Raw genomic sequence first — 12,150 nt, 5'->3', positions numbered from 1 at the left:
ATTTATGGAACAAAAGAAGTGAGTCCAAAGAGATACATAACTTTAATTTAATTTTTAAAAGGTGAAAAGTCAGCAAAAGTTAGATTTTTTTTGAGATTTATACAGAGTAGAGAAACTACTAAGAAAGGCGAAGGCTTTAAAAATCAGAATATTGGATCCTTTTGGGGGAGAAGTAGAACATCATTGTAATAGAATATTGCACACAGTGTATGTATTGTTATTATTCTTTTTTCAGGCTTAATTGAGCTATAATTGACATAAAGCATTCTGTAAGTTTAAGGAATACCATGTGATGATTTGATACATATAAGAAACTTTCAAGTAAAAAATACAGTATTGTTAACTACAATCACCATGCTGTATACTACATCCTTGGAACTTATTGATCTTATAACTGAAAGTTATAGCTCTCCATTTCCCCCGTCTCTCAGCCCTTGAAACCATCAGTCTACTCTCTGTTTCTATGAGTTCAACTTTTCTACATTCCACACATAAGTGAGATCATATACTATTTGTCTTTCTCTGACTTAAGGACAAAATTGCACACTGCTGCCTTTTCATGACGTTATATTTTATTAAAACACATTTTAAAATAAAGAGGCATAATTCAGTCAAAAGTCCCTCAAAGGGAAGCAAAATACGCATTGAATATGTTGTGTGGAAGTTAAAAAGTGTGATTATGAAAGTCTAAAAAAGAAATATTAACTCTCCATATATTGATCACAGTCACAATTGATCACAGAGAATAGGTCAGATTCTGATGTGTAAAATATACAGAACAAAAATTAAGATACAGGAATTGTTCAATGACTCTAAAGATGAAATATCCCTAATTGTGTGATTTTTCAATATTTAGGCATATTTATAACTATATTATTTATGCATAATATATAAACTACATTTTCACACTTAAAATCAAAATCAAGCTTCCTGATATCAATTAGATAGAGATGTCTTTATCTGTAATTTTAAAAAGAAGCCTAGAATTCATTACCAAAGAGTGCGTGTACACTTACTCAAGGTATGTGAAGTGGACTTTAACATGATCAGGTGGAGAGAAGAGGATGCTGTACACCTGGCCTAATAAGGTCAGGAATTAGCCACCACAGATTCTTCTCTTCTACAGTCTTGGTCTTTAAGTATTTGCAGTGCTGAATGATAAGAATGACACTAAAAATATTTGCCTAATGAGGAAGTTTGAATATTGATACCTCAGGGATATAAAGACTGTTAAGAGTCAGCCTGTGACAATTTCATTCACAGCTCTTGCCCAGTCAAGAAGAAACACACGTGAGGCTCCACCCAGGGATGATCTTTCTTGGCCAGGAGCCAATTGCCTCACTTGGTCTTTCTCCCCTTCCTGGAGACATGTCTTGTGTTTTCAATATCCAGGTGACATGTGAAGCATCACTCCACAGAGATGCCAATCAGGTAACTTAAAGTCCTTTAGTTAATGCTTTGGTAACAAGGACAGATGTTTTACTATAAATTAGTCTGTGGGAAAAAATGAGGAGAGAATACACCTGAAGTGATCAGAACCAAGTGTCCATGGGACTTCAGCCTTACTGTCTCTTGTTGACAAGTTTGTATCAATGCTCAGCCAGTTCTTAGTCTGCTAATCTCCTAATTTCTCTAAAAATGGAAGAACTCATTATTCTCCTGAGCAGATATCTTCCCGTTCTCAAACATGACTGTTTTAAACATTTCTGATACTAACTTCAATTCTTGTGTGGTCCTGGGGAAGGGATTTGGTCAGCTTTTCCTTTCTTTTCTGTTTCTGCTTACTAATAAATTATTGTACAGAATTTATTTTGTATTATTCCCATAGCTTGGCTGTGAAGACTCTGATGAGAAAGTGGAGACACAGAGATTTAGCTGGCTGGCTTCCTAGTACACGTGTTTCTCTTCATAAATTACCATGCATTTTCTATAAGAACAACACAGAAGCATGTTCTCCTTCAGCAATCTGGGGTTCACAGGTTCAGATCCCAGGCACAGACCTAATGCCACTCGTCAAGCCACACTCTGTCAACATCCCACATAAAATGGAAGATTGGCACAGATTTTAGCTCAGCAACAACCTTCCTCAAGCAGAAAGAGGAAGATTGACAACAGATGTTAGCTCAGGGCCAATCTTCCTCACACACACACAAAATTACATACATACACACACACATATGTATATGTATACACATATGATCAACCATCACACATTCCAGGTTTAAAAACGTTCATGTTCTGTTATATCAGCTTCAGGTCCTTTTTATAAAGTAACAATATGCATATAGAAGACACTTCTTTTGTATCCCCATCAGTTTTTGTTCTCTCCTCCCTAGAGACAATATCATTTAGAATGTGATAGTATCCCCCATTAATATCCTTATATTGTATATGTATTCAAAAAACATCTACAGGAGGAAATGCATTAACCATAATACCTGTAAGTCTGGGGACAGAGAAATAAAACATGATGTAACAATATAGTGGAACAGTCTCCACTAATTGAAATTAATAAAGGGAAATTAAATATATCAACAATAAATAAAAAATAATTTATCTAAGTATGCCAAATGTAAGTTGCATGTACTCTGTCCTTTTGTTTATATAAAGCTTTCAAAATGCAAAATCATGTAATTGTTTATGGAACAATAATACTAATTATGGTAAAAATTACAGGAAAATAACATACATGAAGTTCATGTAGTGGTTCACCTGGGAAGGAAAAGAGTCAAGATTGTTGAAATACATGATATACGGGCTTCACATCTACCTGTATTGTTTATTGCAATAAAAATACCTGGAATAAAGGTGCTGAAGTGTGTGAATTTTAGACTGTTGACTCGTGGATACTCAGTCCTTCACCATTATCTCTGCATTTATTTTTTTGCTTGAATAATCCATATTATCCTGTGTAGATTTATTTGTACTATGGGTTATTGCTTGTGGGAGTTTAAAATATATTTAAAATTTTCTAATGATGTACACTTTATGTCACAAAATATTTATGTTTTAGGTTTTGTTACTCGCATTGATATGTATATCTAATTTATTTTATTAATTCATTTTAATTGCTACGTATTTCATTATATGTCCATGTCAAATGAATAGTGATCTCGTTGAGGTTTCCTTCATTCCTTTTCTACATGATAAAAGTTCATAGCTGGAGTTTCAGTTCAGAATCTCTTCCCTGAAATTTGTGGTTATCATCTAGGGATGTTTTCCATTTCTACTGTTTGTCCTCAGCTTGTCCCACTCCATTACTTTCTTTTGAGGAGAGAAACATGACAGGAGCTATTGTTCATGGCAGGGGAAAAAAGCACAATATGAAATGTCAGTACCATCATCCCATATGCTGAATGCTCTGGATACTTTTCCTTCATTCATTTGTCATCATTGTGACATCTCCATAAGGTTTTATTATAGTTCCCATTACACAAATGAGGACATCAGGCTTTTCATATAGGTGAACAATTTGCAACACAAGTGCTGGCCTGGATTAAATTCAGGGTTTAAGTCTAAGTAACGCACCAAGTGATAAAGATTGTCAGGGCCACTCCTGTCTCCCCCAGGTGATGGAGAACCATTGCTTTACAGGGACACTCCTATTAGGACACCTGATTATTTTATAAGTATCATAGAAGTCTATCTCAACTTGTAATTCTCTGTCTTCCAAGGAGAAACTGCTGCTTTGTTCATCTATTATTTAGAAGTGTATGCATTTCATTCTTTCTCTTATTTAGCTGTTTTTGTTGTTGTTGTTGTTTTTAAGATATACACCTATCACCTGAGTAGGAGTCCCCTTAGGATGAGACAGAGAATGTCATTTAAATTTGTCCAGCTTCTCTTAGAATTAATTGTTAATGCTTATGAGTAGAGTGTCCATGGGGGAAACTTACGAGCTTCAAGTTTATAGACAACATTTTCTCATCTTTGCTCAAGTGGACACCATACACAAGGATAGATGCCATGTACCTACCACACAATACTTCAGGGGTAGAGGTGAACATACCTTGTAGGAAAGTGAAAAGGTTTGGGGCAGTGTTCAGGATGAAATATTACAATTTTGAAGGGGAATTATGAAATCTGCTTGTTGGTTTAGGAACACTAATTCTGTGTTACCAAGAGATATGAATGATGATTGGACATGGGTGTCATCTCAGTCTCAGATGATGTGAACTCAGAGCTAGTCTTTGACATGAATTAATCATGTGCTATGTGTTCATGATGTTACCTCATCTTATCTAAGGTTCCCCATCGATAAATGCATTGATAGTCTGATGTAACTCATTTATAATTTGACAAGCCCTTCAGATGTTTCTGAAGCATTCCAAATTGAGGACCATCTCTACAAGAAAGATTTGTGACTTCATTCTCACCTTCCTGTTTGTTTGAAGGCAAGAAATATTTCTGAAGAAAACATCATGTCTCATTCTTTGTTTCAATCTCAGCACTTGACACAAGGTGGGAAACAGAGTAGCAAATCAACAAATATTTGGGCCAATAGAGGAAGTGTAGGGAAGAAGAAGAGTGAGAGATGATGATAGAGAAAGAAATTAGCAGAGGGAAATGTTTGAATATTCTTTCAGGTTCACAATATGTACATAGAGATTTTCTTTATTTTAAGCAATGGTTCTCAAACTTTAGAATATCTCAAATTCATCTAGAGGGCTTGTTAAAACTTAGGTTGCTGGCCCTGACCCCAGAGTTTATCAGCAGTAAGTCTGTAGTGGTACCACCATTATTCATTTCTGATTAGTTCCAAGTTGATACTTCTAGTGAGTACCTAGGGACCATTCACTTCATTTTCTTTTCACTCCATCTTTTCTGTCAGATTCCTCAAGAACATGGAACCCAGAAATCACACAGATGTTCCAGAATTCCTTCTCCTGGGATTAACAAATGATCCAGAACTGAAACCCTTCATCTTCAGCCTGTTCCTGTCCATATATCTTGTCACTGTCCTGGGAAACCTGCTCATCATCCTGGCTGTCAGCTCCGACTTCTACCTGCACACCCACGTGTACTCCTTTCTCTCCAATCAGCAGCCATATTAAGAGGAAAATTCATCACAGTATAGGCTCACCATAAAAAAAAAAGAAAAATCCCAAGTAAGCAACCTCAAATTACACCTAACTGAGTTAGAAAAAGAAGAACAAACTAAGCCCAAAGTCAGCAGAAGTAGATAAATAATAAAAATCAGAGCAGATATAAATGCTATTGAAAGAAAAAAGGCAACAGAAAGGATAAATGAAACAAAGAGCTCGTTCTTTGAGAAAATAAATAAAATTGACAAACCCCTAGCCAGACTTACAAAGAGAAAAAGAGAGAAAGGTCAGATAAACAAAATTAGAAATGAAAGAGGAGAAATAACAATGGATACCACAGAAATACAATGGATTATAAGAGAATACTACAAAAAATCATATGCCAACAAAGTGGATAGTCTAGAGGAAATGGATAAATTCTTAGACTTTTACAACCTCCTAAAGCTGAGTCAAGAAGGAATACATAATCTGAGTAGATCAATCACAAGAAAAGAGATTGAAACAGTAATCAAAAGCATCCCAAATAACAAAACCCCCCGATGAGATGGCTTCCCTGGGGAATTCTACCAAACATTCAGAGAGGATTTAATACCTATCCCTCTGAAGCTATTCCAAAAATTTAGAGAATATGGAACACTTCCTAACACATTTTACAAGGCCAACATCACTCTGATGCCAAAGCCTGACAAAGACAACACAAAAAGGAAAACTACAGGCCAATATCACTGATGAACATAGATGCAGAAATCCTCAACAAAGCATTGGCAACCCAAATACAGCAATACATCAAAAGGATCATCCATTGTGATCAAGTGGGATTTATACTAGGGACACAGGGGTGGTTCAACATCCGAATATCAATCAACATGATACACCACATCAACAAATTGAGGAATAAAAACCACGTATTCATCTCAATAGATGCAGAGAAAGCATCTGACAAGATCCAACAGCATTTATGATAAAAACTCTTAATAAAATGGGGGTAAAAGGAAACTACTTCAACATAACAAAGACCATATAAGACAAACCCACAGCCAACATCATACTCAATGGGCAAAAACTGAGTGCCATCCCCCTGAAAACAGGAACTAGACAAGGATGCCCACTATCACCACTCTTATTCAACATAGTACTGGAGGTTTTGGACAGAGCACTTAGGCAAGAGAAACAAATAAAAGGAATCCAAATAAGGAGTAAAGAAGTGAAACTCTCACTGTTTGCAGCTGATATGATCTTATATATAGAAAACCCTAAAGAATCGATGGGAAAATTATTAGAAATAATTAACAACTAGAGTAAAGTAGCAGGTTAAAAAATCAACTTACAAAAATCAGTTACATTTCTATAATAACAAACTTACAGAAAGGTAACTCAAGAATGCAATTCTATTTATAATTGCAACTAAAAGAATAAAGTACCTAGGAATAAATTTAACCAAGGGGGTAAAAGACTTATACAATGAAAACTATAAGACATTACTGAAAGAAATAGACGGTGACATAAAGATATGAAAAGATATTCTATGCACATGGATTTGAAGAATAAACATAGTTAAAATGTCTATATTACCTAAAGCAATCTATAGATTCACTGCAATCTAAGTCACAATCCCAATGACATTCTCCACATAAACTAAACGAAGAATCCAAAAATTCATATGGGGCAACCAAAGACCCTGAATCCAAAAGCAATACTGTGAAAAAAGAACAAAGCTGGAGGCATCATAATCCCTGACATGAAAACGTACTACAAAGCCATAGTGATCAAAACAGCATGGCACTGATACAAAACCAGGCATATAGATCAGTGGAACAGAACTGAAAGCCCTGAAATAAAACTGCACATCTACAGACAGCTAATCTTCAACAAATGTGCCAAGAACACACAATAGAGAAAAGACAGTCTTTTCAATAAATGGTGTTGGAAAAATTGGACAGCCAAATGCAAAAGAGTGAAGGTAGACCATTATCTCATGTCATACACAAAAACAAACTCAAAATGCATCAAAGACTTGAATATAAGTCCTGAAACCACAAAACTCCTGGAAGGTAATATAGGTGGTACACTCTTTGACATCGAACTTAAAAGGATCTTTTTGAATACCATGTCTTCTGAGACAAGCGAAACAAAAGAAAAAATAAACAAGTGGGACTTCATCAGACTAAACAGCTTCTGCAAGGCAAAGGAAACTAGGGTCAAAATAAAGAGACAACCCACCAAGTGGAAGAAAATATCTGCAAATCATATATCTGACAAGGGGTTGATCTCTATAATATATAAGGAACTCACACAACTGAACAATAAAAAACAAACAGCCCAATCAAAAAATGGGCAGAGGAGGTGAACAGACATTTTTCCAAAGCAGATATGCAGATGGCTTTTAAACACATGAAAAGATGTTCAACATCACTAATCATCAGGGAAATGCAAATCAAAACTACATTAAGATACCAACTTACACCTGTTAAAGTGGCAATAATCACTAAGTCTAAAAATAACAAATGTTGGAGGAGGTGTGGAGAAAAAGGAATGCTCATACACTGCTGGTGGGAATGCAAACTGGTGCAGCCACTGTGGAAAACAGTATGGAGATTCCTCAAAAAATTAAAAATAGAGCCACCATACGATCCAGCTATCCCACTTCTGGGTATCTATCCAAAGAGCCTGAAGTCAGCAATTCCAAAAGTCCCATGCACCCCAATGGTCACTGCAGCATTATTTACAATAGCCAAGATGTGGAAGCAACCTAAGTGCCCATCAACAGATGACTGGATAAAGAAGATGTCATATATATATACATACAATGGAATACTACTCAGCCATAAAAAAGAACAAAATCATCTCATTTGCAACAACATGGATGGACCTTGAGGGAATTATGTTGAGTAAAATAAGCCAGATAGAGAAGGACAATCTCTGTGTGACTCCACTCATATGAGGAATTTTAAAATGTAGACAAAGAGAACAGATTAGTGGCTACCAGGGGATGGGTGGGGTGGGGTGGGGGGTGGGCACAAAGGGTGAAGGGGTGCACCTACAACACGACTGACAGAAAATAATATACAACTGAAATTTCACAAGATTGTAACCTATCATTAACTCAATAAAAAATAAAAAAAGGGTGGGAAATAAAGAAGGAGGGAGGAGGGACTTGAAATGTACATGTATTATTTTATTTCTCTACAAAAAATGCAAAATAATATATTTTTATTCAATGGTGCTGAGTGATGAATACTCAGGACTTTATTTTCAATTTCTAATATATTTAAAGGTTTCATTATCAAAAATGATAATTTATATCATCTACGTAATAAAAAACCTAATTAAATTTCTCACACTATACATACCTTATTATCCAAATTACTTTTTTCTTTTGAGTTGTCATTGTGTGTATTGATACACTGAGGTTGTTTATTTTAATCTTTATATATTTCACCATACATCCATACCAAACAACCATTGATATCATTGATGTTCATTTAGATGGTGCCCTCATTCAGCTTCCCTACACAAGCAAGATTTCCAGGGAGAGTGTCAGCAGATCCATTCTCCCTTGAAATTTGCAGTTCTCATGGAAAAGATATTCTTCCTTTCTTTTCTCTTACTTCACCTTGCCTGTGGTCCTGTCCTGTGCACGGAACAAAAAATAACAGCAGGAAGCACTGAGAGGGTCTCAGATGACAGGAATTGTGCTTGGTGATTTTGTTTGAGTCAAAATCTTACCCCAAATGATTGACGGTGTGTTAATTCCAGGCTCAGGGAACAGAATTTCTCATTGGTGAAGCTAAGTTTACCTGTGGTCATTCAGCTCTGAATATTAAGATATTACTGAATTGTTCACACCTTTGGAGACTTTTTCTAAACCACTGATTCGTAAGAGTAATTGATGAAAGTATGCCTCCAGAACTTAGCTAATCAACTCTTGCTTGTTTGGGGGCAATAAATGACCATATTCTCAGGTATCTTATCTTAACACAGGAAGTAGGTGTGTCATTAAGTTGATCCTGGCTCGTAAACTAGGGATTCCTTTTGGAGCCAGTACCCTAGGCACCCAGCCTTTGACACGACCCAACAGAAAAAGATGGAAGAAGATCTGAACGTCATGTTTAATGTTCAATATTTATTATCCTGACATTATTTGGAAACTATACAACTGAGACAGATGTGTGAAAATATGGAAGGAATAGAGAATGGATAAAGCTACTGAGTATTGAGGGATTTATTACCTCTTTAATATTCTATAAAGACTCAGAAATAAAGAGTGGGATGGATCCCACTGGTCTACCTAGGAAGGAATTAAAGGAAAGGAAAAATCAATCTAGAATTAATAGCCTGTTAATGGAGATTAATTTTATGGATCCCACTGGTCTACCTAGGAAGGAATTAAAGGAAAGGAAAAATCAATCTAGAATTAATAGCCTGTTAATGGAGATTAATTATGACTTTCTTTAATTAATTAATTAATTAATTAATTAAAATATTAAAATACTGTAATGTATTTTCCTATTAGCTTTCAAGTAAAAATGTAATTGGCAGCTAAACAGAAGAGAATGTTCAAGTGTTTATTTCATACACTACCATGTGTGTGGTAGGGAAGACAAGAAAATTATAAAAATAATCTCATTTTCTCAACCATTGTCATAATAATCTTAAATAACAACTACTTAGTTATGTGGTACTATGATTCCTGCTAAGCAATTGGTACAGATTAAATTTTTTAAATTCCAGAACTACAAAAGCGTTTGATGTATCCAGGCACACTTTTCTCAATTTCCTTTTTCTTCCTAAAGTTGACTTGATAATCTTCTCTCTTCTCCTACTACTGAAACAGCTCTCGTGTCAAGTAGCCTGGATGTTTGTGTTGGCAGTGAGTTTTCTCATTTTAGGGTTCTGCTTAGGGTGCACCAACAAATTGTTGCTTTTTTTCTTTCTTTTTTTTTTTTTTCAAATCTCCATGCATGTCACCCCTTCTCCAACAGTTGTGTTTTGGAGAAAAAAATGTGTTACTTATTACCTTATGAAAAAAAATATTTTCCTAGGTCTAACTGCTCTAAAGTTTAGTTTTATCTGCGCCAAATCAAGACTAACACTTTGATTTGTGCATAGAAGTAAAAAACTCTTGCCTATTTTAGGACATAGCCCTGATAATTCCTCTCTCACTCTCCTTCATTGTCACTTTTCCCCTCGGGTTAGTTTATTTCTGATAGCATTCAATATATTTGAATTTCTTTAAAACAATGACCAAAATCTCTTTGGACTCCTCCTCTAGCTAAATCTTTTTCTGCTTCCTTCTAGCATAATTTCTCAAAGGGGCTGCCTTTACTCACTCTACTCAATTCCTCTCCTCTCATTGATTTTTGATGTCAATTCAGTCAGGTCCTTGCTCAGATCCTCACATTTTCTACTGTTAAAGAGTCATCAAGGTTCCCTACCTTAAGCCCATTGTTTAAAACTTTATCCTTCCCTTAACTGACTTACCAGTAACATTGACCCATTTATTACTTACTGAAATGCTTTCTTTTGTCACCTTTCAGCATCACGTTTATTTTGCATTTACTCCTACCTCACTGGTTCCTATTTCTCTGTCTCCTATGATCATCTTCCTCATCTCCACAAGCCCCAACACTGGAGGTCCTCTTGAATCTGTACTCAGTCCTCTTTTTCTGCCATCATTCCTTTGTAATAGCATCAAGACTCATGGTTGACAGCCCATTGACACACTAAGACTCCCAAATTCATGTCTCTGTAGAGATACACTACCTTCCATTCCAGAAGTGTATATTCAACTGCCCACTTGACATCCCCAAATAGATGCCTAAAATGCGATTGAAACTTACCATTTTGAAAACCCAAATCCTAATATTAATCCACAAATAGGATATACATGCAATTTTCTCCATTATCATTGATGACAAGTCCAATTTTTCTGATACTGAGCAATTTTCTCTCACTAAGCACCAACCTCGACACCCATCTTTCTCTTATAACCTGTGTCAAATCTTGCAGAAAACTCTATTGTCTGCACCATCAAAATATATCCAGAATCCATCAAAATCTCATCATCTCCACCATTACCACATTGATTGAAGCAACTAGAAATTTAGAATTAATTAAAAGTCACCTTGACTGGGATACCCTTTTTCTGTCTTTGTATTTTGTAGGATGTTGATATAATCCTTCTGACATTACCTCTTTGATAGCATCCTTAATATTTTTCCCATCTCTTATCTGTTTCAGCCCTGCTGGTCTTTATGTTCTGATTATTCATTTTGTAAGTTTTCTGTTTCAGGCTTATTTTGATTTCTACCTATTGGTATTTTGATTTGCAGATTTCATTTGAATGAGAAAGTTTCACCTTCTCTCTCTTTCTATCAATGTGCTCACTCTTCCTTGACCAAGTTCACAACTATGCTCACCAATCACCAGTTCTCTAGTCCTGAATTCAGGTCACTGGCTGATTCTGTTCAGTGACATCAAGAATATCACAAATCCAGGCATAAGGTCAACTATTAGATTAGTTGACTTCCTCCTTGGAAGTTTTTTTTTTTTTTTGATATTCTATGTCCACAGTCATGGACCCAGTCATAACTCTATGTTCATAACTCTATGTTCACCTTTTTTCTCAAATAAAGTTCCATTTCTGCCCTTGGCTTCAAGCACTCAATATTATTGTAGGACATTTGATCCTCATTAACTGAAAGAGCAAGTATCTTCTCACCTATGGATTCAAATCTATGAAGCAACTTGGCTCCAGCCCACCTACAACATTATGTTTCAGTTCTTTTGTGGTACATGGAAAACTTTATCCTTTCTTGAGTTGATGTCTTTGTGTATTTTATTTACTTCTCATATATTTGAAGTGAGTGAAGTTAAGATGGTGAAGGGCGACATTACTATGCCATCTTGTCATAAGTTTATTTTCAAATTATATATCTAGAAAAATAGAGACTATGAAGATTAATATAGAAACAGTTAAAATGTAAAATGAATTGAGGAACACATGGGAATATTGAAGTCCTTGAAAAGGTTTTTATGTAAATATTAACAAGGAGCATCACCTACATCTATTAAATTATGGATGAAATCTCATGACATCTACTAC

The sequence above is a fragment of the Equus przewalskii genome, chromosome 6, assembly GCF_037783145.1.
Source record: "Equus przewalskii isolate Varuska chromosome 6, EquPr2, whole genome shotgun sequence".
Taxonomy (NCBI): Eukaryota; Metazoa; Chordata; class Mammalia; order Perissodactyla; family Equidae; genus Equus; species Equus przewalskii.
Note: the sequence above shows the minus strand (reverse complement) of the source record.